The sequence below is a fragment of the Triturus cristatus genome, chromosome 12 (assembly GCF_964204655.1).
Source record: "Triturus cristatus chromosome 12, aTriCri1.1, whole genome shotgun sequence".
Classification (NCBI taxonomy): domain Eukaryota; kingdom Metazoa; phylum Chordata; class Amphibia; order Caudata; family Salamandridae; genus Triturus; species Triturus cristatus.
In genome coordinates, this window is record NC_140595.1 from 33,130,383 (window position 1) to 33,157,280 (window position 26,898).

Sequence of the window (26,898 nt, forward strand, 5' to 3'; positions counted from 1 at the left end):
CTTCTTCGGAAGGGGAGCTGGTCGTCGATTCGGTGCCAAACGGATCCGCCTCTGTGCCGGACAGAGCTGCCTCGGCGCTGGACGGAGCAGGTTCGGTGCCGGAAGGAGTCAGGTCGGCACCGGATGCGGCGCGGTCGGTGACTGCTGTGGTTGTTTTGGCGCTGCATCGACTTAGGGTTGTTGATGAGTCTTCTCCGGAAGCGTTTGAAGAAAGCGTGGCAACAGACTCACCCCCGTCAACACCGGTGGTATTCTTGCCTGTGCCTCCTTTAGAATATGTGGAGCCAACAGGATCCCCGCCTCCTCGGGAGGATCCACAACCGACAGACTCCTTGCCTCTTCAGAAGCCTCGTCAGGACCCCATTCCTCAATGGGGCTCCCCTCAGTGGGGCATTGGTCGCACCCTCACTGCCTTGGGAGGGTTAGCCTACAGCCCTCACCTAATGATGAGCTACTGTCTCCTCCTCGAAGGACTACTGAGGCTGGCGCAGCCTTTCTGCGAGTAGTCTCTTCGGCCACTCGGATTCTGAACATGCAAACCCCTTCAGTGCCCCTCTCTGTGGACCCTTTACTTGATGTCCTTCACCGTGGGTCAGGGAATGTGGAGCCGCTTCTGCCCTTTGAAGCCTCTGTTTATGATGCCTTTTGGGTACCTGGGTTCGGCCAGCTTCTGGTGACCCGGTGGCTCGTTCGGTCTTGCACCGCCACGCTCCACATGATCCGGTCTGCTTATTTGTGCAGCCAGACGTGCAAGGGTTTGTTGTGCAAACTGCATTCCATTCCCTGCCACGGCTGATGCTTCCTCCCTCACGGGAGTGCAGATGGCTTGAGTCATAGTTCGGAACATCTTTGCCTCCACTAGTGCCGCACTACGGTCACTAAATACGGTGTGTGTCCTAACTCGGGCTACTTCTGCCCTCTGGGACTCTGCAGAGTCTTTGCTTTCCACCAGCACTGAAGGCTCTCATGTTGACCTCCTTCACCTTCTCCGGGACGGCCGTGACCTTGCTGTGTTTACCATTCGCTCCGCCTTGGATACTGTAGACTCCTTAGGCCGGGCTATGGCTGCTTCAGTCACCTTGCGGCGCCATGCTTGGTTGCGGGATAGCGTCTTTCCGGAAAATATCCGGGAAAGACTTGTTGATTTGCCCTTTGATAGGGTTTTATTGTTTGATGCACACGCCGACTCAGCTGTTCGGCGTCTTCTTGCGGGCTTACGCCCCCCACCTTAGACCTGTGTTTCTCAGGCATTTGTCCTGGAGTGGTGCCCTTTTGTTCAGCATCTAATTGATGCGTTATGTGTTTTTGGCTGGTGGTAAGCCTCGAGTCTTTCTTTTGTATGGTCAGGGGTGATTACTCCTTCCTTGGTATCCTTTGGGTGCCATATACGTTTTAAACTGGCATCTAGCCGACTGTGGCAGTGTTCCACAGATTGTTCCTCAGACTGTGGCTTGTCCTGATGGGTGTTCCCTGTTGTTGGGGTGTGCATACTCCGTGTGTGGTACATGTTTGCTATTATATAGCTCAGTTTGGGTCCACTGGGCCTAAGAGATTCCTTGGCCTCTATGCCTCCTCTGGTACTATTGTCTGCCGATTGGACGGCACTCATTGTTGGGCCTGAGCGTCATCATCTGTGTATCATAGCTCCTCTTGCTTATTCCTTCCTTCTCCTCCTTGGGAGATTTTATGAGTGTTTTCACGCTTGACGGCAGCCTCCCTCTGCCATTCATGTACCGGATGTGTTCCTCTACAACTATGTTCCGTGGCTGTGCATGGTCTATGCCCTGCGTATCTGTATTTCATGTGCTGGCTGTCATTTTGCCCTTCCAGCTGCCTGGTCGAACAGCCTTGTGCTTATTTTACATATGCCACCTTCTGATCTCTGTGGCTGTTTGCGCTGTGCATGTTTCTATGGTGGCCTGCATCGGCGTGCTTCACATTGTTACTGTTCACCCCTTTTTTTTACCCTTTTTGGGGCTGGGTATGCAACAAACGGGGTTCTTGTCCCCGACTGCAATTCTAGAAACATTGCTAGTTTCTACTTATTAGCCTTTGGTCCCTGGCCGTAGCCTCTCCGGCCGTCCTTCCGTGAGCTCGCCTGGTAGGCTCTGGTTGCCTCTCTTCATGTTTCTTCTAGACATTTGGTCGGTGTTCACATGGTGCACCATCACACTGAGAGGGGTCCTTCCTCTCTCTCTCTTTCTTTTGTTCTAGCTTTCATGCTTCTACTAGTCTGGTGTAGCACCATTCTGGCACTTTTGGGATGTCTTGCATTCCGTTATCTTTTGCTCTTCCGAGCTATTTGGGTTGCTGTCTGGCTGTTCCGCCACGTCCTTCCCCATAGTCTGTGATTATATTGCCGGCTCACGTGCTTGGCACTTCTGTTGTTCTGCCGCAGACCCACCTCCCCTTTGGGGTATGGCTGTGGTATCTATTCTAAGTTAAGTAATCTGCGGCTAGATGTCTCTATCAGATGTACGAGTTACTTACCTTTGGTAACGATGTATCTGGTAAAGATGTTGTCTAGCCGCAGAGTCCTAAACGCCTACCCAGCCTCCCCGTTCTGTGACGGCCTTGCCAAGTGGGGTTCTCCGCGGGGCCCCCTGTTACAGTTGGCAGTGGTTCTTCTCTCAGGGGTGCTCACATTGTTGCGTCCCTTTGAGATTTGCCATTATACCACTGACTCCCCCTCAGGGGTTTCTGTCACAATAATACCGTTGCCTCCCTCTCAAAGGTTTCTTATTTGTAAAATGAGGCCCTTTTCGATGGTCCTTCACCAGGAGATTCCTCTTTGTTTTCTTCTTCTCCTGCTGTCGTTCCACCTTCTCTGTTGGGTCAGGGTTCTGGGCTCCTCGATGGTAATCTTCTTAGTGCTCTGTTCGCCTCTGTTTCTGACCTCCGTTACTACAGGGGCAGTACCAGACTTTTCATTCCTGTGGTGGACTGTTGTTTTCTCTGTGCTCCGTTCTTGCTGGACGGCACGGTTCTGCAGGGTACTGACTGTCTATGTCTGTCTGTTATTCTGCGTGGTTCTAACAGTCTCTTTCTATCTGTTGAGATCTTCTTCTCTTGTTGCACTTGGGTAGGGACTTTGCTTACCTTGCGAGATTCTTTCTCACGGCTTTTTAATCTATATGTAAGTAGTGTCTAATCCTGTCATTGGCGGTGGTGCCTTGCTCCACCCCCTTTGTTCCTTTACAAATGTTCATCCATCGCACAATGTTCCTATACTTTCACCGTTTTTTAATTGGTGGCTCTGCGTTGTATTGCGGAAAAGTTTCTCCATAGAAGGGAGGGATTTATATGACCTCACTGACGTCACGTATGTGGACGACGTCAGGGTGTGGTCCTGTGGCGCTGTCCCCCGGCGCGCAGAGGTGCTGCTGCAAAGTTTTTTTCAGATCCAGTCTGACGCCTGGGGATATTCTAAGTTAAGAAATCTGCAGCTACACAACGTCTCTACCAGATACATCGTTACCGACGGTAAGTAACTCGTACGTCTTCTACACAGATCCTCATGAACCATCATGCCTTCTACATATGTCCTCATGAACCACCATGTCTTAGGTCCTCATGAACCATGATGTCTTCTACACAGGTCCTCATGAACGCTTCATGTCTTCTACACAGATCCTTCTGTACCGTCATGTCTTCTACACAGACCCACATGAACCATCATGTCTTCTACACAAGTCCTCATGAACCATCATGTCTTCTACACAAGTCCTCATGAACCATCATGTCTTCTACACAAGTCCTCATGAACCATCATGTCTTCTACACAGATCCTCATGAACCATCATGTCTTTTACACAGATCCTAATGAACCATCATGTCTTGTCCTCATTAACCATCATGTCTTCAACACAGGTCCTCATGAACGCATCATGTCTTTTACACAGATCCTAATGAACCATCATGTCTTGTCCTAATGAACCATCATGTCTTGTCCTCATGAACCATCATGTCTTCTACACAGATCCTCACGAACTGTCATGTCTTCTACACAGATCTTAATGAACGCATCATGTCTTCTACCCCTTCCTCATGAACCATCATGTCTTCTACACAGATCCTCATGAATCCTCATGAAGGCATCATGTCATCTACACAGATCCTCATGAAGGCCTCATGTCTTGTACACAGATCCACGTGTCACTGTTGCAACTGCCATCAACTCTCAAGCTGGCTTCATGGCCAGAAGAAGGAGGAAGCTTGGCCAGTGTCCTCCTTTGAGAACCTGTCTGTGGCCAGTGGGCGGCCCTAGACAGTTAGGTGCATTCCACGGAAAGCTGTGATGCTACAGTGAAGTGGACGGTCCTAGTTCTCGGAGTAGATGCCCGCCTCTCTAGCCTACACTGCTTTGTAGACCAGCCTGCCATTCTCGACCTTTAGGTGGGATCTGCTGTACGCTCTACAGACCCAAGGATGGTTCCTTGTTGTGCCAATAGATGCCAGTCTCTGCAACCTGCTCTGGAATGGAAAACCAGTCATCAGTCTTGGGCCTGTTGAGAGCTACAAGAAGCCGTACTACCCACAAGGAGGTGAATGGTTCCTTGTTCTAGCAGTAAGATCAGTGGTGGCTCCTCCGCTATGGCGGAGGAGCGTCTCCACACTGCTTTATCGCAGTGCACGATGCAAAAACATAAAATGGTAATAACTTTCAGTTATTACTATTTTATGTTTCCTTTGCGGGTGGGTGAAGCTGATGTAATAACGCAGCAGGGCAGGGGAGGAGTGGCTTACCCACTCCTAAGTGCACAATGACTGTTTGGTCGGCCCTCTCGGGCTGCCCAAACCAATCATGCGCACTTTCCCCTTCTCCATGCAGGCTGCATTACAGACTGCATGGAGAACATGCCCACCCCTCCATCTCCTGGTAGAGTGCTGTGTCATGGCGCCCAGCCCAATCACAATACTGCAAAGATTGGCCATGGGGAGGGAGCCTGGCTGCGTGCTTGCTGTTTCTGGTACCAGAGTCAGGAGAGCAGGAGCAGAGACGCGGGACCCGGCCTAAAGGTACGTTTTTTTAAAAAGTGTATTATTTTATTATGGAACCCCGTAACCCCACGAGCACCCATCCCCCACAGGACTCATGCTGGCCGCAACTGAGTAGGATCCATCCTCTCGGCCCTCTACTGTGCTGGGAGCCAATATCCAATCATAAGCCATTTGGTAGCATTTATGACAAGCTGTGCTGGCCTTAAAGTAAATTGTTATTGTTAAGACAATGAGTACTAGACTCTGTATCCTGTGTTGTGCTGGGAAAGTCTGCAAGATCTACCTCAAACCATACTAGCCCCTGTATGTTTCCTAGTTCTACTAATAGGTGGCAGCCTCAGAGACTCATGCTGGGGAGCATTCTGCTACACTATTAGTCTTGCCAATAAGTATCTGTCTTGGTGGCTGGCACTGTGCTGAGAATCAGTCAGCGGTCCAAGCTCCCTTAGTGGGATATATGACAAGCCGTACTGCCCTTAAGGAAGTGAACTGCTCTTAGTTCAGGCAATTGGTGGCAGCTACAGTGCTCCGTGCTGGAAACCAGTGTGAGATCCTAGGCCTTCCTGTTTGATATGTGTGACAAGCTTACTACCCCAAAGAGAAGATTCCTTGTTATGTTAATAGATACTAGCCTCTGATGCTGACGTTGGGACCAATCTGTGGTCTAGGCCTTTACGTAGGCTCTACAAGAAGCTGAATACGCCTGAGAAGCAAATAAATCATAGTTCTGCTTGTAGGTGCCACTCGACGGCCCGCGCTGCACTGGGTACCAGTCTGCAATCCTAACCCTTCTTGCTGGATAAATGTCACATGTTAGAAAGGTTCCTCGTTATGTGAATAGATGCCAGCCTCTGATACCCATGCTGGGAACTAGTCTGCAGTCCTAGGCCTGTTGCTGGGATTTGCAACAAACGTGTTACCCTCAAGGAAAGGAAATATTTTTAGTGTTTTCAATTGGTGCCAGCCTTGGTGGCCCACAATGGGTACACCCTATGATCCTAGGCCTGCTGGTGGGACCTCCAAGCAAGTAAACTGTTTTAGTGCTGCCAATAGGAGCCAGGCTCAGTGGCCTGCGCTGGGCATCAGTCTATGCTCTTGTGCCTGTTGGTGGGATATGCAACAAAGTTTTCTTCCCGAAGAAAGTGAACTGTTCTTGTTTTGCCAGTAGATGCCAGACTCGGTGGCCCGTGCTGGCCAGCACTATGGTCTTGTGCCTGTTAGTGAGACCCAGAGGAAGTGAACCGTTCTAGTTATTCCAGTAGATGCCAGCCTCTGCGGCGTGTGCTGGGCACCAGTCTATGGTACTAGACCTGTTGGTGGGACCCCGAGGACGTGAACCGTTCTAGTTCTTCCAGTAGATGCCAGCCTCTGTGGTGTGCAGTGGGTACCAATCTATGGTCCTAGGCCTGTTGGTGTGACTCCTGAGGAAGTGAACCGTTCTAGTTCTTACAGCAGATGCCAGCCTCGGTGGCCTGTGCTGGGTACCAGTCTATGGTCTTGTACCTGTTGGTAAGACCTCCCCCCCCCCTCCCAGGACGTGAACTGTTCTAGTTCTTCCAGTAGATGCCACCCTTGGTGGCCTGTGCTGGGCACCAGTCTATGGTCTTGTGCCTGTTGGTGAGAATCCTGAGGACATGAACCGTTCTAGTTCTTCCAGTAGATGCCAGCCTCGGTGGGGAGCGCTGGGTACCAGTCTGTGGTCATTGGCCTGTTGGTGAGACCCCAAGGACGTGAACTGTTTTAAGTCTTCTAGTAGATGTCAGTGGCGTGCACTGGGTACCAGTCTATGGTACTAGGCCTGTTGGTGAGACCCTGAGGATGTGAACCGTTCTAGTTCTTCCAGTAGATGCCAGACTTGGTGGCCTGTGCTGGGTACCAGTTAATGGTCCTAGGCTTCTTGGTGAGTCTCTGAGGAAGTGAACCGTTTTAGTTCTTCCAGTAGATGCCAGCCTCAGTCGCGTGCGCTGGGTACCAGTCTATGGTCCTATGTCTGTTGGTGAGACCCTGAGGACGTGAACCATTCGAGGTCTTCCAGTAGATACCAGCCTCGGTGGCGTTCCTGGGTACCAGTCTATGGTCCTAGGCCTGTTGGTGAGACCCCGAGGACGTGAACCGTTCTAGTTCTTCCAGTGGATGCCAGCCTCGGTGGTGTGCACTGGATACCAGTCTATGGTCCTAGGCCTGTTGGTGAGACCCCGAGGACGTGAACCGTTCTAGTTCTTCCAGTAGATGCCACCCTTAGTGGCGTGCGCTGGGTACCATTCTATGGTCTTGTGCCTGTTGGTGAAACCCCTGAGGACGTGAACCGTTCTAGTTCTTCCAGTAGATACCAGCCTCGGTGGCATGCCCTGGGTACCAGTCTATGGTCCTAGGCCTGTTGGTGAGACACCGAGGAAGTGAACCGTTCTAGTTCTTCCAGTAGATGCCAGCCTCGGTGGCATGCGCTGGGTACCAGTCTATGGTCATAGGCCTGTTGGTGAGACCCCGAGGACGTGAACCGTTCTAGTTCTTCCAGTAGATGCCAGCCTCAGTGGCGTGCGCTGGGTACCAGTCTATGGTCCTAGGCCTGTTGGTGAGACCCTGAGGACGTGAACCATCCTAGTTCTTCCAGTGGATGCCAGCCTCGGTGGCCAGTGCTGGGTACCAGTCTATTGTCCTAGGCCTGCCTGTTGGTGAGACCCTGAGGATGTGAACAGTTCTAGTTCTTCCAGTAGATGCCAGCCTCGGAGGCGTGCGCTGGGTACCAGTGTATGGTCCCTAGGCCTGTTGGTGAGACCCTGAGGACGTGAACTGTTCTAGTTCTTCCAGTAGATGTCAGCCTCGGGGGAGTGAGCTGGGTACCAGTCTATTGTCCTAGGCCTGCCTGTTGGTGAGACCCTGAGGATGTGAACAGTTATAGTTCTGCCAGTAGATGCTTCCTTGGAGGCGTGCGCTGGGTACCAGTCTATGGTCCTAGGCCTGTTGGTGAGACCCTGAGGAGGTGAACCGTTCTAGTTCTTCCAGTAGATGTCAGCCTCGGGGGAGTGCGCTGGGTACCAGTCTATTGTCATAGGCCTGCCTGTTGGTGAGACCCCGAGGACGTGAACCGTTCTAGTTCTTCCAGTAGATGCCAGCCTCAGTGGCGTGCGCTGGGTACCAGTCTATGGTCCTAGGCCTGTTGGTGAGACCCTGAGGATGTGAACCGTTCTAGTTCTTCCAGTAGATGTCAGCCTCGGGGGAGTGCGCTGGGTACCAGTCTATTGTCCTAGGCCTGCCTGTTGGTGAGACCCTGAGAATGTGAACAGTTATAGTTCTTCCAGTAGATACCAGCCTCGGGGGAGTGCGCTGGGTACCAGTCCTTGGTCTTGTGCCTGTTGGTGAGACCCCGAAGACGTGAACCGTTCTAGTTCTTCTAGCAGTTGCCATCCTCGGTGGCGTGCGCTGGGTACCAGTCTATGGTCCTAGGCCTGTTGGTGGGACCCTGAGGACATGAACCGTTCTAGTTCTTCCAGTAGATGCCAGCCTCGGTGGCCAGTTCTGGGTACCAGTCTATGGTCCTAGGCCTGTTGGTGAGACCCGGAGGACGTGAACCGTTCTAGTTCTTCCAGTAGATACCAGCCTCGGTGGCATGCCCTGGGTACCAGTCTATGGTCCTAGGCCTGTTGGTGGGGCCCTGAGGACGTGAACCGTTCTTGTTCTTCCAGTAGATGCCAGCCTCGGTGGCCAGTGCTGGGTACCAGTCTATTGTCCTAGGCCTGCCTGTTGGTGAGACCCTGAGGATGTGAACAGTTCTAGTTCTTCCAGTAGATGCCAGCCTCGGAGGCGTGCGCTGGGTACCAGTGTATGGTCCCTAGACCTGTTGGTGAGACCCCGAGGACGTGAACCATTCGAGTTCTTCCAGTAGATACCAGCCTCGGGGGAGTGCGCTGGGTACCAGTCCTTGGTCTTGTGCCTGTTGGTGAGACCCCGAGGACGTGAACCATTCTAGTTCTTCTAGTAGTTGCCATCCTCGGTGGCGTGTCCGCTGGGTACCAGTCTATGGTCCTAGACCTGTTGGTGGGACCCTGAGGACGTGAACAGTTCTAGTTCTTCCAGTAGATGCCAGCCTCGGAGGCGTGCGCTGAGGCCTGCTGGTGAGACCCCGAGGACGTGAACCGTTCTAGTTCTTCTAGTAGTTGCCATCCTCTGTGGCAGGTGCTGGGTACCAGTCTATGATCCTAGGCCTGCTTGTTGGTGAGACCCTGATGACGTGAACCGTTCTAGTTCTGCCAGTAGATGCTTCCTTGGAGGCGTGCGCTGGGTACCAGTCTATGGTCATAGGCCTGTTGGTGAGACCCTGAGGACGTGAACAGTTCTAGTTCTTCCAGTAGATGCCAGCCTCGGGGGCGTGCGCTGAGGCCTGTTGGTGAGACCCTGAGGACGTGAACTGTTCTAGTTCTTCCAGTAGATGCCAGCCTCGGGGGAGTGCGCTGGGTACCAGTCTATGATCCTAGGCCTGCTTGTTGGTGAGACCCTGATGACGTGAACCGTTCTAGTTCTTCCAGTAGATGCTTCCTTGGAGGCGTGCGCTGGGTACCAGTCTATAGTCCTAGGCCTGTTGGTGAGACCCTGAGGACGTGAACTGTTCTAGTTCTTCCAGTAGATGCCAGCCTCGGGGGAGTGCGCTGGGTACCAGTCTATGATCCTAGGCCTGCTTGTTGGTGAGACCCTGATGACGTGAACCGTTCTAGTTCTTCCAGTAGATGCCAGCCTCGGAGGCGTGCGCTGGGTACCAGTCTATGGTCCTAGGCCTGTTGGTCAAATCAGCGACAGGCTAGACGACCCCCAACGCTTCCTAGCTCTGCCAATAGGTGCCAGGTTGGGTGACCCGCGCTTGGCCATGGAGCAGTCTGCAGTGGATCCAGTGGTGTGGCCCGGGAGGAAATGAGCAGCTCGGACAATACATGTCCGCCGCATCCTCTCTCTTGAGAGGCGCGCATCTTATTTATAGCTGTGCTCAGAACAATTAGTGCTGTGTGACCGACGACTAATTTATTGGCGGGAAGTTGCAAAATAAACCACTTCTTTGTTGGGCTCTAGATTGGAAGGCCAAAAAACGTGCGCCCGCCGTGGGAGCGTCGAGTCGTCTCAGGCCTGTCTGTAAAAGCGTCCTCCCGGTGCCTGAGCAGCGTGTGCAGCACACACAGGAAGTGACGCAGTAGAACGGGACTGCTACAAGCCTCAACATAGAGAAGGATGGTATAGACGAAAGGGTGCATTCACACGTATAAGGTGGTCTGTCGAGGCGCAGATGCATAGAGAAGTTTTGTGAAGTTCTAGATAAAAAATATATATATATACATATATGTGTATTATATATATATAAATGTGTGTGTATTATCTACTGGCGGTTGCCAGTAGATAGTTTTATATGTATATATATATGTGCTTGTGTGTGGGGATATATATATATATATATAGTTGTGCAGATTAAAAATCTGCCCTTTGTTGTGAGCTTTTTGCAGTTGCGCTGCTCTGTGGCGGGATCTTTAGTTTCCGGTCACCCGGGGGTGAGGGGTGGTGGTTTGTGCGTCCGCCGCTGTATCAAAGTTATACTATGGGCCCGCATTTACACCCCCATGTCAGTTACCAGCCAGATAAATAGATTTGGAGTTGAGAAGAGTACATTTGCATGTCCCTCTGTATGTTGGCCATGACAGTGTTTCGCTAGACGCTCTCTGCAGTCCACATGCATGTCATGTAATGTTGTTCCCCTGGATGCTGTGACATGCCGTCTTTTATTGGCTAGAATGATGAGCGAATCAGGAGGCACCATTTCTAAAGTCAGTTCCCTCCTCGCATCATTTCTCCAGGGTCCCCCTTCACTAGGGGCGCCTAGAAACCGGCCGAACACTGGTGTTAAACACTTTATAAATAACAGGTACTTGCGTGCAGGTCCGCAAGCCGTATCCTAGAATGAACTTTTGAACAATAAAACATGACACCGAAGGGTTATTTTTTATTGGTTGAAAAGACTAATAAACAAAGAAGGGGAAATAAACCATAAAGCGCCGAAACACGGAGCCCGGGTTTTGGAACCGCGAGCCTCCAGCCGTACCTCTCGACTCAGTTCCTCCGAGCCCAATGAGCTGCTGCTTTTGTCGATCCATGTTTTTCCCACAGAATCTTTTCCTTGTTTTTGATTTTATTTTTGTTTTTGAACAAACAAAAACGGCTCTTTTAGTGCAGAATGCTCTGTCACTTCGATAAATCTCACATGACATAAAATCTCACCCGTTCCATCGCATGGGAAGTAGATGTGATGTTAAGAATTGTAAAACATGGGCCCCTTATGCAGTGGGAGAAAGTGACTTTTTTCCCGCTCAAGGCTTACAGTTTTTTTATGTTGGGGTAACCCTGCCCATTACAAGTTTTTCATAGGTTGCACAACGTTCAGGACACAGTTTGGAAATGGCCGGCTCGGATAAATGAACGGTAAAGGTGACATAAGTGAGTGGTTTGTCTTAGGTCAAGGAATGTAAACGGTAAACCAGTTTAAAAAAAAAGCTGCATTATTCCGAACTCCAGACTAGCTGACAAGAGAAGACAGGTCATTAAAAGTACAAGATTACACGCTGCAAACCAGTTCCTCCAGGGAAGTAACCTTTCGCTTCTGCGTCCTGCAGATCCGAATCCACCCACACCTGCTCCCCAGGGAGACGAGACGAGGCGTGTTTTATCGACGCATCGCTGGTCCATCGGTGGTTATGTGGTATGTTGGGTTACATCAGAGTGTGTGACATAGATTAGCATTCGAGCCAGCGCGCAGCCAGACACCGTCTAAAACAAAGGCTGGCTTTGCAGCCTCGGCTGCCAGAAGTGGGCAGTGCCACGCTGCCTTCCTCCCTCGGTGGGACCGGTGCCCGGAGGCACTTCTCCTCTTTCCAGCTGGCCTCCTGCTGCAGGAATCTCCGAGCATCATGTTATATTCTCAGCGGAGTGAGCACACCGCGCGGGGTGACCGGGGGTAAAGAGCCTTGGCACTTTGTGCCTGGCTCTGCCCTCTCAAACAGACTTCAGATTCACAGCCTGGCCTTTTGGTCCAAGAAAATACATATTTAGCGAGGGATGGTAGCCAGACTAACCTCTGGTTGGCATCAGACGGTGCCAGTATTGGCACAGTAGTAACCGGTGCCATGCTGCCTCCGCCCGTCACCTTCGTCGTGATGTGATGCCTTCACACATTCAGAGTAAATCTGGAACATACTGTACAGCCTTGGCTTAAATGTACCCCGGGGCCTGAGGCGGGGCCGGCAGGCAGGGCAAGTCATATAGTATTTAAGTGGGTAAGACTCCTTTAACTCGTGTGAACTCTTTCTGGGAGGACCGTCGCGTACAAGGACACCGCAGGCCTTGGTGCAAGCAAGGGAAATGGGTCTTGAACTGCTGTTGGGTTTGGAAGCTACATCAGTTTACAAGAATCGATGGGCCCCTTGAGGCTGTGGGCCCTGGTGCCACTGCACCAGCCACATTAATGGGGAGGAGCCAAAGTAACGGGGGTCAGTGTAGCATGGTTTCCATTCCAATATCTCAAGTCAAGTTACTGTACAATTTGTAGACACGGCAGAGTGCCCTTTCGGCTAGCACGTGCCAAGAGCATCTGTGCAGTAATGGGCCACTCACAAAAGGACAAAGGAATGAATTATCCAATGTTTTTTGTTTTGTTTTTATGGTAACCACATTGGTCACCGGAAATCTCTTTAGGGATCGTAGGTAGGCGTATGGATGGGACAGAAGGGCATTCCTTCGGAGAGTCAACCTCCTGGCCTTTAAGACAGAATTGTCCGTCCTGAAAAGTGGTTGGCTGTGAAATCCGCAGGAGTGCCCTTGGACTTGAGGAGCACAATTAAAAATATGTTTATGCTGTGCTTCATTTCACAATATTTAGAGTTCCAGCAAGCGTTGCAAAGAAAAGGTGCTAATACTACACAATTTAATGATTCGTTTTAGTTTCCGGGACTAGAATGGATGGGAGCGTGAATTTCCTCGACTGAAACTTGTCTTCTCCAAGACTGAAAGTTGTAGTAGTTATTGGCATCAACTCTTTAGCCCACTGAGTCATCTTGCTAGCAGATGTAAGCTAGTGAGGCCAGTCAGTGGAATAATCTCAACATAGTTATTGATATTTTGAAGATCTCATGAGATAGGACTTGAGATTTTGAAGGTCTCTTGAAGTCGTAAAGGTCTCTTGTTGTATAGGGTTTGATTTTAAAGATTTTGTAAGATAGGGGTTGAGATTTTGAAGGTCTCTTATATAAGATGGGATTTGAGATTTTGAAGGTCTCTTATAAGATAGGGTTTGAGATTTGGAAGGTCTTGTAAGATAAGGTTTGAGATTTTTAAGGTCTCGTAAGATATGGTTTGAGATTTTGGAAGTCTCGTAAGATCGGGTTTGAGATTTTGAAGGTCTTGTAAAATAAGGCTTGAGATTTTTAAGGTCTTGTAAGATATGGTTTGAGATTTTGGAAGTCTCGTAAGATCGGGTTTGAGATATTGAAGGTCTCATAAGATAGGGTTTGAGATTTTGAAGATCTTTAATAAGATAGGATTTGAGAGTGTGAAGGTTTCTTGTAAAATAGGGTTTGAGATTTTGGAAGTCCCGTAAGATAGGGTTTGAGATTTTGAAGGTTTCTTGTTAGATCGGCTTTGAGATTGTGAAGGTCTCATAAGATAGGGTTTGAGATTTTGAAGATCTTTCATAAGATAGGGTTTGGGAGTGTGAAGGTTTCTTGTAAAAGAGGGTTTGAGATTTTGGAAGTCCTGTAAGATAGGGTTTGTGATTTTGGAAGTCCTGTAAGATAGGGTTTGTGATTTTGAAGGTGTCTTGTAAGGTCGGGCTTGAGTTTGTGGAGGTTCCTGATAAGATTGTGAAACGGGATGGTGCGAATGTCAACAAGGTTGCTGACCCCACCTGAAAGTCCAGAGCACACAAGAACTTCAGATGGAAGGTGCTGTCAACCTCAGTGCTTACTCCCCGGGGAAAGAGCGAAAAGTGGATTTTAATTGGAGGGATACAGGAAGTTTAGATTTTTTTCCTCAATATTCTGTCCTACAAATATTATTATTATTATTATTTAAACTTAAAACGCGCATCAGCTACCCGCAGTGGGTTTCCCGGCGCAAGGGATAGACTCAAGGAGAAAACAAACCTCTCAGACAGCACCGTGAATCAACTAAGGCGGCATGAAGATCATTGGAAAAGTAAAGTTTTCAGTTTTTTTCTAAAAATGAGAAAATTGGTTTCCGTTTTCAGAGTGGTGGGTAACGCGTTCCAAAATTTAGGACCTAGATGGGAAAAGGCCCGTCCCCCCATCCTTACAAGCTTGAATCGAGGGACAACAAAGTCGCAATTGGCAGAGGATCTAAGTGTGCGACTAGGCTTGTAGGGTTGGACCAGACTTTGCAAGTATTTTGGGGCCGAGCCCTGCTTGATTTTAAAAAGATAGCATATGGCTTTGAAATTGATGCGGCTGGGGATCCTGAGCCAATGTAGATCGCGCAGAGCCTGTGTGGCCGATGATCTCCTCGGGATATTGCAGAGAAGTCGGGCTGCCGAGTTCTGAACAACCTGGAGTTTGTTTACGGTGGCCACATCGGCGCCAAGATAGAGGACATTTCCGTAGTCCAGGCGAGATGTTACTAACGCCTGGACAACGGTTCTCCTGGTGGCAAGAGGCAGCATCCAAAGAATTTTCTGGAGCCATCGCAGGATGGCAAAGCATATGGCGGCCGCCTTTGTGGCCTGCTGTCTCATGGAGAGTTTGTCGTCTATAAGAAAACCAAGGTTGCGGACCACAGAAGATGGCTGAGGAAGGGGTCCCATCTCACTAGGCCAATGTTGAGGGCCCCATAGATCTTTATGCTTCCCTAAGATAAGAATTTCGGTTTTGTCACCGTTTAGTTTGAGGAGATGCCTTTGCATCCACTCAGCTATACGTGACAGTCCAATTTTCAGAGCCGATATATCGTTGCTCTCGCTGCTGGAAAGGGAGAAAACAATTTGGGTGTCATCGGCGTATGAAAAAATAGTCAGCCCCGCGTCCTCCGCAATGGAGGCCAGGGGTCTCACATAGATGTTAAACAACAAAGGGCTGAGTATGGACCCCTGAGGAACGCCATATGCCGATGGACAAGTGGAAGATGTGGCTTTCGCGGAAAAGACTTGGAAAGTGCGCTCACTTAAAAAGGAGGCAATCCAGGCCAAAGCCGGACCGTCCACTCCCAGGGATCGAAGAGAGTTCAAAAGAATGGAATGGGACACGGTATCGAACGCCGCGCTCAAATCCAAAAGGATGAGCGCAGATGTTTCCCCGCGGTCGATACCGTGTCTTAAACTCTCCGTCACCCCGAGAAGGGCAGTCTCTGTGGAGTAGTGAGCACGAAAGCCAGACTGGGATGGGTGTAAAAATCCCGAAGATTCCACTAGATGGTATAGTTGAGTGTTAACGTGCCTTTCCAGCACTTTGGAAAGTACAGGCAGCAAGGATATCGGTCTGAAATTGGCGAGATTGGACACATCGGCTCCAGCTTTTTTTAAGAGAGGAACGACCATTGCGTGCTTCCAATCCTGTAGCACATGGGACTCAAGTAATGAGGCATTTAGGAGTCTCATAAGAACCCGTTGAGGTTCAAGATCCAGCAATTTAAGGATTTTGGCAGGTACAGGATCACGAGGTGAGCCAGATCTTGTACTGCTTAAGCAGGTGAAGAACGAGGTGTCATCAAACAATTGCCAGTGCGTTACCTTCACCGTAGGAGGAGGCTGTTCGGTCCCTGCGACCTGTCCCGAATGAAGTTCCTTTGCGTTCAAGGGAGTGCTCATAAAGTCGTATATGCGCTTAACCTTGGAAATTTAAAATTTCGCAATAGAGTTACACTGGGCCTCCTCTAAAACTGGAGGTGTCGGGATAGTGTCCGCTCCTGTCAATTTTTTGACGGAGAAAAGAGTGCGAGGACAGTTCTGAGCTTGTGTTACTGTATCCACAGTATAGGCAGCTCTCGCGATTTTACATTTTGAGTGGTATTCCTTTAGAGCCTCTTTATAAACAGTCTTCCGTGAGACTGAGTAAGAGTGCCTCCATTTCCGTTCTAGGGCCTTGCATTTGGTACGCAAGGCCTTCAGGTCGGTGGAAAACCATGGTGCCGGAAGGCGGTGTGACCTGGAATGTTTCGAAGAGAGCGGGAGAAGGGTAGTTACAGCGTTAGTAAGCCAGTGGGAAACAGCGGTGTTCAACTTCGCGACTGAAGACTCGCATTCCTCAGGACGGGTATTCAAGAGGTGCTGGTTCAACTTATTAATATCAAGTTTACCCCAACAATGAGTTGGTGCACCCTTGTCGAGGCCACTATTTTTCTGGTTCTTGGTATAGAGTAAGGAGAAGTGGACTGCGAGATGATCGGACCACTCCAAAGGGCGAGCACTCTGAGAGCAATCAAAAGAGAGATTAGAGAGAATGGGCTCCAATTGGTGTCCAGCAGAGTGAGTGGGGTCAACATTGAGCAGGGAAAGGTTGAGAGCCTCCAGATCAGCTAAAAAGCGTTTGCTGGTGGTACACTGTGGGTCTTCAAGATGCAAGTTGAGATCGTCAAGAATGGTAAAATTGGCTGCCCTGAGGAGTAGCGGAGCTATAGTATCAGCTAGTGAAGATACCCAAGGAAGAGCATTGCCAGGAGGGCGGTAGATCAGGAGGCCCGATAAAGTGAATTGGGGATTGATGACTAATTTAAAAAGTGCGGTCTCACTTCCAGACATGGGAAGGGCTTCAAGCTTACATCCCCCCACCCCCCTTTCTGGAGTTTCTGTCCAGTCTCACCATTACATAGTTGTTGGGGACAGCAACGGCGGTGTCAGGACCGAAGCAATCCTGAAGCCAAGTTTCATTAAGAAACAACGCGTCGGGCTGCTCTTTGACAATGAAGTCGTAGATGTGATGTTTGTGTTTCGGGAGGGATCGGCAATTAATACTCCAAAATTGGAGTGTAAAGCTGTTAAGATTTCTATGCAATCTCCTCCGTCTACCACGAGTGTGAGAACGACGTATTGCTTTACAATTGGACATTCTGCCAGTAAGAAAACTACAGCCAGCACATTCAAAATTATGAGTCGGGAGAGAGCAGACAGTACAGTTTGTATGAGGAGTGGGACGTAGGGATTCTAAAACTTCACCTGAATAGAAGACACTACCACAGGAGCTAGTAGTAAGAGTCATGGCCCCTGGGCCCGGTCTGGCACGGACGGGCACAGACGGGCTGAACTCTGGCGTAACTCCGGCGGAAGTTCGGCGATCCACTGTGCGTATCCGCTGCGCGTTAGCGTGACCCCTTTAAGTAGAGGTCTAGCGTCCTTGTGACGTCTAGACCGTCAAGCAAAGTGGCGCCGTCAGGCGTCCTACTCACCCAAGATGGCCGCCGAGTTTTGACTACCAGGACAAGGGCCCGCCAAATGCGGTGCTTGTACAATTATTGTGCAGGTGAGGGGCGTCAATTAAAAACAAGGGTAAACAACTCAAATTAAATAAAATAGCTAAACAGGTTGTTTTAAAAGCGCGAATTGCGCGTGAAAGCGGTGTTCAAATGGCAGTAATAATCGCAGCACGCTCTGAGCGATCTCCGTAGGTGCAGATAGTGGTATGGCCTGTTTAAAAAAAAATAAAAAATCTTTTGATTTGCGTTAGTTAAAAAAAAAATCCAGTTGCAAGACTCCTTCCAGCTATCCTTGCAAGGTGGTGGATTTTTCTGCAATATATATTTCAGCGGAACGTACAAGTGTGTGTGGCATGGAGCATATCCAGTTAATGCCCCCTTTAACACCTCATATACAAAGTCCCACCCATGCACAAGAAGGCGGCCTCTGACCCCGTGATCGGAGGTTCTTCAGATATGAGTGTTCTCCACCGCATGGTTTCCCTGAGGAAGGAAGTAACCCTACCTCCCAAGTAATGTTGTATCTGGAGTTCCCTGGTGCATTGTAGTGTGCTGCCTGTTCTCTAAATGTCTCCAGCGAGTGCAGAAACATCTTTCCTGGATAGAGTGCGCTTTGAAGGTTCTTGTCTGCAGGTGCATGATTCACATTTAAGCTGCATGAGTTGGTCATGCCTTTTCTCGGTTTGCTAGCCCACTGTCCATCTCACTGGTGTATCGTGTGCCCTTTTATCCTGGTGCAAGGACACCCGCCTGCAGTAAAATTGGGATTACTGAGACTTAGCCTGGTCTTCTAGACCGTCCACCATTTTTTACTTTTTTATGAGGAATTTTCCGTTTAAGGCAAAGGTGTTTTATTTTCCCTTAGGGCCTTAGTGGCTCCTTCTTGCAAGGGGCATTGTGGGGTGTCTGATGCGTGTTGCTCTAGTGAGGTTTAGTGGAAACCAGAGAATGGGAAGAGGAGAGCACACAGAGTGGTAGAGACTGAGCCGAGATTTAACACACTAATTCAATTAAAAAATAAGCCAGTCATCACGAGGACCTTGAATCCGAAACAGATCCTAAAATGATCATTTCATCGAAATAGGTTTAAATTCCTACCACGGTATTCATTTTTGAAATTCAATATGTCTTTTACATTAAATCATTGCATGATATTAATTATTGTATCCTGTGCCAAAAAAATGGAGTAGGCAGGTGAAATGTCTGTCTCTGCAGGTCCAAGGTTAGATTGTGTCTAAATGCATTGTCTGGCAGAGGCTGAAATGGTTGAGCTGGGTACCACTTGAGGTATTATTAGATCATTTGTTTTTTTTTGCCGTTTTTATCGCCGCAAAAAATCACACAAACTTGCAAACCTTGATGGGTTTTAACACCCAAAATTCACACTGACACACAGAGGCAAACAAAATGCTAGCATAAGTGAGAAATATTCCCCAAAATGGTCATATTTTTGGATGTTCGGGTGCAGAATTTGCAACGATTCCAATAGACAGAAAATATTTTTTATTTAATGTAGGGAAAAAAATGAAGTTGCATCAGTACCTTAATTGTAAATTGTCCGCAGGCAGCTTTTTTCCTGGCAATATTTGCCCCACTTTAGGGTGAGGCGAGGCACAGAGAAATGTTTTTCGTAGTTTTTGCTTTATAGCCCTACAGTTTTTTTTGGTGAATCCAAAAAAGAAGTAACTTTATGAAAGTAGGAAGAACGTGCTTTAGCTCATGGGGTTTCTTTTTTAGGTGTGGCATCAACCAAGACCTTTTGATTTTACTAAAGTTATAAATATGACATACTTTAGTCTAGGGGATGTCCGACTCCATTGGTCGGTTATTGTGTCGTTCACATGTTTCTCCCACCCCTGCAACATACAGGATGGGGCAGCGGGTCAGCCCACTTCAGCCATTGGCTAGCCTCATTGTGAGTGGCAGCATTCTGCTCTTTCACAAGGAGCGCATCCACACGTAAAGTAGTTCCCTTCACTGCCAGGGACTAGAATGGCAATGTGTATTTTTAGCTTTTAGCCACAGTTTTATGTCTACCAGTGACGGCCAGGTCTCATTGTTAAAAAAGCTTTGTGTTTGTTTGAATGGTTTGAGATCCCCGTCTGTATTGCACACCATCCTGGCGAGCCTTTGTTTAGCTGTGTCTTGACCTCAGCTGAGCAGGCACATCTTCAGGATTTCGGGGCCCCCTGGGCCAAACGTATTTTGGGGGTCCCTGTTCCTTACAGCTTTGACTTTATGATCCATTTTCAGCTCTTACGACGCCCTCCTTTAGGTCACCGACAGTGCTTGGCCACTCGTCCAGATTCTAAATGTGTTTACATCTAATATTCAGGGATAATACGGGTGTTTTCAATATGAGAATTTAGCGGCAGCTCACAGAATGATTGCTGACAATCTTTGTGACCCCCCCACCCCCTGCCTTTTCTCATACGTGAGAACCTGTTTATATGAATGCTGCATGATGTTAAAAACACAAACCGTTCTGTCAAAAGTCTGTTAAAAAAAACTCCAATACATCACCCATGTTAAAAATGCAATAAAGGACAACATGTTAAGAGTTATTCGAGGTCATCAAGGCAAGAACAGAGCTGGCTCTATCAGGGGCCCCGTGGACGGCTGGGGCCCGGGACCAGAGCCCACTTTGCCCATGCCTGAAAACGTCTCTGCAGCTAAGGTGAGCAGACGCCACTTTGGAGCCACACACTGTTGTTGGAACGCCTCCTTTTAGTACAACTCTTTAAGACAGAGGATGGCTTTTTTGGGTCGGGCAGCGCGCTGCTCGCTCTGCAAGGCATGCGGTATCTGAGTATGCACTTGAAGCCCTGCCCACATTTGTTATTGGCTTATGTCATTGCCCTTCGTAAATGCTGGCTTCTGATTCGTACATAGGCTTGTTAGCCCCTCCTTAGTACTGCCTTGTCTTTCTTTGTAACCTCCACGAGGACTGGCCCTTTTACTGTGGTTGTTATACGGTCTGCTTAATAAGTTGGTGAGCACTATTTTTTTCAATGCACTTCCTCTATTCCACCACGACATCTGAGCACCCGCCCGTTTTTTTTTTTAATAGCAATGTATTTTTATTCAAATTACAGCACCGTCCGCTTTATAGCGGCGGCGCTCATTTCATTATGTAATATACGGCGTGGGCAGCTTTCACTTTAGCAGCCGCGCCAATTCAATAAATTTCCAGCGCTGGCCATTTTCACTTTAGCGGCCACACTTATTTAATTATGTAATTACCAGCGTGAGCCGCTGTCACTTTAGCGGCTGCGCTACAGAACCTTTTGGGATTACTTTTTATTTTTCAAACTTTGGGTTAAAGCACCATACGCGCTTTCACTTTAATGTCGGCCGCGCCCCTTTGTTTAGATGCTGCTCATGGTAACCTGGATATGCGAGCAGCGTCTAAAAAAAGGGGCGTGGCCACCATTATAGTTTGCGAGCGTTTGAGCTTTTGGCATTAAAAGCAACAATGCCTTTTATATGTGTTCCTTTTAAAAACACATACATAAAAGGCATGGTCATTTACAATGCCATTAGCTTAAACGCTCGTGAATGCGAGACCTTTTGCATTGCAAATGCTTGTTTACCTGGTTATTGGTGAAACGAATACATTAATGCATTGCATGTGTTGAGACTTTTTTTTTTAACAAAATACATTGTACAATTGGGACAGGCCTTTCGTTTTTGCCAAACGTCCACCCGTTTTTTTTTTTGTGTTAAATAAACCAATGAACACCTGAGCAGGTCTGGAACTTCGAAACCAGACTTGGAGCATCTCTCAGTGGAGACGTGCGTCACCCGTACCTGGTCAATGCACTCGCCCACCCGTGGAAGTCACGCAGCAGGTTGGCACAAGATCACACGTTTCTCGTGCCTCGGCTGAAGCGAGCGCGCCTCTCGCCCCGCCCCTATCAGAGCGACCTAACCGGGACATCCTGTTTATATAGCGAGCCAGGATGAGAGCGCCAAAAGCAAGCAGGCGACAACCTGGGAAGTGCGCTCTGACGTAGGCGCGAGCTCTGTGCCAGGATCGCAAGGCACCGGAGCCGGGTGCGCTGGGATTGTACCCAGACGGCCTGCCACTGAGGAAGTCCGGAGAGATGCCACCTTACAATAGATAAAATACCGGCCGTTTGTTTATTTTCTGCTGTTGTTCATTCAGCCAAGCTCTGGGAGGTGCAAAGGCAGTGGTCGGGTTTCTTTTGTAACAAGTCAGTTCTGTCTCTGTCTGCTCCCCTAAAGCGTCTGGAACCCATACGGGCCGCTCTCCAGTCACGGTGAACTGTTCCTTTGTTTGCTTGTCAGGCATATGTTTCAGAGGGGGATACACGGCCGGTCACCTCTGCTCGCTCCAAATCTGTTTCTACCTGGACTTAAAAACACAGGCCAGGGGGTTAAAAGAACAGACCCTGAGTGCATTTGAGGCGGAAGCGCGCCCCGCCCCTCCCAGCCTTTCGGTGCTTGTACTCGTCTCTGCTCCAGGGGCATGCAGGCGGTGACATCTAAGAGGTCGATTACATTTTGGCGAAAGTTCTGGCCACAAACCAACCTGCTCCCAGCAAAGTGCGGCTGCTTTCAAAGCACCTCGACCTCAGTAGCATTAACGCCTGGTATTGAGCGTTTCTGATCCTGGTTTATACTTAAAAAGAGGTGCAAGGCCTGCTACAGAGTTCGGAGCTTTATTGCTTTGGGGGTTTTACATCTGTCCAAGAGACCCACCTGCTGCTTGCAGTTCACATTGAGTGTGGTTTGCGTCTGCGCCTTTCAGCCTTTGGCTTTCTTCAACCGCCTCTTTCATTCATTGGCTGGAGACTTTGTCAATCAAATCTTGGATCAGCCCAGTGGAGTGTTCATCTCTCACCTAATGCTATTGGCTCTTTGGATGGCTCCTCCCTCCTCCACTTCGGTACTTGTTTTCAACTGCATAAGGGACTGCTTTATAACTTAATCCTGGTGGGCGCTGGATATAGGAACACTAGTGGAGAGGGCTGTCCAGCAATGGCATCCAGGGCTTGTGTGGGTGAGGGGAATGGCACGGGAGTCCGCAAAGTAGGGCTTCCAGCAGAAACTCTGGTCACTGGTGGTAGGTAGCAGAGGCGGCCGTCGGCAGACCTTGCATGCCACGCCTTGCATGCGCACGCCAAATGCCACCTGCCCTTTTTAGGTCTCGCCTGACCCAGCGCATGCGCTGGTCTAGCGAGACTTATTGAGAGGGCTCCAAAAAGTGCTACCAGGCCAGCCTAGAGCTACAGTGCATGTGCGCGGGCGCGCGCGCCGCGCTTTACCGAGATTACTTTCACTTTCGCGGCCGCTTTGATGTTTGATCGCGATTGCGATCACTTTCACTTTCGCGGCCGCACGGCCGCTTTGCATAGCCAATAGGTCTCGCTTTTGGGACCTTAAAAGTATTTAGTTATTCAACTGTTGCATGGCTAAACACTTCTAAGGTCCCAAAGGCGAGACCTATTGGCTATGCCAATGCTTGTTGACTACTGCCTCCCACACTCACCTCCTGATTATGCTGTGCCGGCTGGAGGGCTGTATCAGTGCAGGGGGCGAGGGGAACCCCGTTGCATCAGTTTCCATCCCTTTTACTGCGGGGCTCCATCTATGGCCCTCAGGGAAGCACAGGGCTTTAAGTGGGATAAAAAAACTGGGTGGTCACTCAAAAGGGTGTGTCCGATGCACGTAAGGGCGTGGCTTCAAACACCTACGCTAAAAAAACTGTGCTTAGCATCGTGTGCAGCCTGACTGGCATTTTGCTGCTTCTATGATTCAATACAGATATATAATACAAAATAAGTAAGATTACCTACAACAAGCTAAGGCTATTGCCTTCGTCAATAACCGTTAGCTGCATAAGATACATAAGCAACAGCTATGACTTTGGTCCATATAATATTGAAAATACTTCTGCTCTGAAATGATGAGACTGTGAAAGAACAATAAGGAGTCTCTTTAAGTTACACCAGAGGCGGAAGAAGGGGGCACTGCTGCAGAGTTGAGATTTGTTTTCCACCCCAAGCGTGAGGGCAAAAATGGAGAACCCGATAGGGACCCGTCTCAGCACCTGCAAGACCCGGCCCACTTAAAGCCCTGGGGAAGCGGGAGATGGACTTGCGCCGGGGAACCGGGTTATGGTCCGGTTGCCCATGTGCACCTTCCAGAAGGGTGTCAGGGGGTCCTGAGGGTGTCAGGGGGTCCTGAGGGTGTCAGGGGGTCCTGAGGGTGTCAGGGGGTCCTGATGGGGATGCCGCGGATGTAGTGTCCGCTTCAGAGCTCGTCTTGCCCCTTGATAGGGCAGTGGAGTGAGTTCCTTATTTCATAGAGCCCTTATTTGTAAAAGGCGCCCGGCTGTGTAATGCTGGGTGGCCTGTTGAGGGGTCCGCCATGAGCCTACAGTTCGCTCTTTGTGATGGTTAGAAATGTGTGTCTAGATTGCACTGTAAACTAGTTGTGCTCAAGTTGGGTTTCTTATACGGAGATATGAAATTGTGCAGAGGAACTTGTGTTAGTAAATACAGGCTGAGAAATGACTCCCAGGGCCGCAAAGTTCAGCCTTAGGTCGTGTTACTATAGGGTCCTTGCTCTGAAGCGCTATGCGCTCTGTGTGTCCTCCAAGGCTGCTTTGTGGGGTGTCCAAGCTCCAAAGCTGCTTTCCTAGAATACCAGGTAGGGCGGTTGGGTTGCTTTTGCTTTAGCTGACGTTTATTCCTCGAGTGCTTCCACAATTCTTGACGCTCGACCACAGTACAGTCTTGTGTGCCTTTGCATCAGGCGGCATACTCAAAGGACCGGCGTAGGGTTTGTAGGAAGAGCAGTCGTGGCATGTTCTTCTCTGCAAGCTGTACTATGAGGAGTTTGCATCTTCTGCATCTCTGAGCCAAGATACCTTACCTCTCAGGAGATGCTCTTACGCTCCAGGTGTCCCTTGTAGATTGTAAGCCCTGAAGGTGTTGGGCTGCACTCAATACATAGGTGCTAAGACAAAGCCTTCTAGGCACTGCATCCAGTGCAAAGCAGAGCACAGTGACTACCAAGCCTGCCATCAGAAGAACCTGTACAAGTGCTTTCCTCCCTCCTGTCTAACGCTGCTCGAAGTTTCACCCTCATAAGGAGTAAGAGACATTGTCCTGAAACGGTACTCCTAAGAAGTGACCCGAAACGTGTTTGCCTAATAATTGGCTCCCCATTTCTGATTGCCTCCCTGCGGTTCCACTTTGCAGTACCCTGTCCAAGTGATAACAGGAATGAGCCAGAAAGCGGATGTAAACTCTGGTTCCTCTGCTTCCAGGTGTCTCCTCTCGCCAACACCCATCTCACTGCCCTTCATGCCACCCACCATCTCTCATTCCATTGGCTAACTAACTTTGGGAACTGGACTGGGGCGGACAGCTGACATCAGTGGCCAGGACTTGCTGCCAGATGGTGAGTGCCTTTGGTTACTACTACCCCAGCTGACCCTACATCTCGGCGAGCGTCAGCCACCAAATAGACCCTCCAAAATCCCCTCCGCGTTGTTCTTCCCAGCAGAGCACTGTTGGTGCGCAATCCTACAAACCTCTTGTGATGGGCCAAATGATGCAATGGATTGTACGTATAGCGCTGTTTACCAGGGCTCCTCCTGGGTGCGTATGGCCTCCTTGTCCTCAGAGAGGGATCCCGTTGCTGGAGCTCGCAGCTCATTGGAGACCTCTCGGGTTGTAGAATGCAACTTTTGTTGAGTTGATCGAACTAATGCAGCGAAACGTGTGTCACAAGCGATGATCAAAGAAATGCTCACAAGATGCCGTGCACCTGCCGGGGTGAAGCGGGCGGTTAAATATTAACTGGACGCAAGTGGACGCTGAGAGAGCCCCAGAGAGGTAGGAGTAATGCAAAAGGCTGTGGGATGTTGTCAGGTCACCAGGGACAGTTGTGAAACAACCTATGGAAAGCCCAGTCCAGGTTCCGTCCTATCGGCGTCGAGGGGACACCAGGCCAAGCATGCCCAAGTGACATAAGTCGGAGAAGGTGTGTCCAGTGTGCCGACCAATAGGAACGAGGCGTACCTCCATGCTGTCTAGCAGAGTCTGAATACATGTAGAAGGTGTATGTGCCATTTTGATGGATATGAAAGAGGGTTTTCCCTCTTTAGACCTCAAAGGCGCCATATTGTTTGCCGCGAGTTTGCCGCTGCCTCACTGCGTTATCCAACAGGCCTTCCTCGGATGGTTCTGGCTGAATTACAACAAGAGCAGGACTAAAAGTACCAACTAGAGAAGGGCAGGCCTCTTTAAGGACGATAGTGCGAAACCTGACGCGCATAGTTTTCGCTCTCCATCTGGGCCTGGCATTTAAATATTTCTACCTCAAAATTCAATTTATCGGATGGGAGTTTTTTCCAAAAGAAATTGATGCTTTTCAAGGAGAGGTTTGCATAATTCTGATTGGACAGGAGAAGCTGGAAAATTTGGTGATAGAAATGTTATCTTCGTCCGGTAGTTCATCATATTGTAATTTCCTAGTGAAAGAAGGCGGAGCGTGAGTTTAATTTAACTCGTATTCATTTTATACTTTAATTACTTTTTATACATTACCTCTGTTTAGATTGGAGCAAGGAGAGTTTTTCTGAGGAATACATTTCACAATGGTTGTTCTCTCTTCCCCCAACCTTGTTGGGCTATTCTACCTCCGCCCACCTCTCTTGAGCCTGCACCCCACAACTGCCACCAGCCCCCTAGCAGTCCACCTCTCTTGAGCCTGCACCCCACAACTGCCACCAGCCCCCCAGCAGTCCACCTCTCTTGAGCCTGCACCCCACAACTGCTACCAGCCCCCTAGCAGTCCACCTCTCTTGAGCCTGCACCCCACAACTGCTACCAGCCCCCTAGCAGTGACTGGCAAATACTTACGCCTTTCGAATTTTAATAGTACAATTTACGCTTCTATTTTTTTCTTCCTTTTTTATTGTTAAAATATTTTTCCCTCAAGAGGATCTCTTCCCCCTGACTCGGCCGTGATCTTGAGCCTTTTACCTCTCAATCATCACAGTGGCCAATCTCTACTTCTCGCATGTTATTAAGAGGTGGAGCCCTCTGCCTCGCGTGACCAGTGCGACGCTATATCAATAAGGTAAATCTGAATAAAACCATGTTGCTTATCGTTGCACAAATGGCACGTGTTCTTGTAGCGCCAAGTGATTGACGCCGTGTGTCTCCACAGAGAGCGCCTCCTGCCGGATTGAACATGATTCTGACCAAGCTGCTAAAAGAGAAAAAAATCTAAGCAATGCATATGGAATCGCTAAAAATCTTTCACAGTGGTATTTCTGCTTTCCTAAAAGCCTTTTACACTGGACCTCTTGAACGTGTAAGTGTTTAGACCGAGCTGTGGTGTGAATCCCAACAGAGCAGTTCACAATGTCTTGTTTGTTGTTGATCGGTTCAGTTTTATTGTAGGAATCTTTCA

General features: G+C 49.2%; 1 protein-coding gene across 2 annotated transcripts in view; it reads left to right on the forward strand.

Moving 5' to 3' along the window:
• Nucleotides 1-26,898, forward strand: part of INSR (insulin receptor) — a 334,293-nt gene that overhangs the window by 154,154 nt on the left and 153,241 nt on the right. The window lies entirely within an intron of this gene.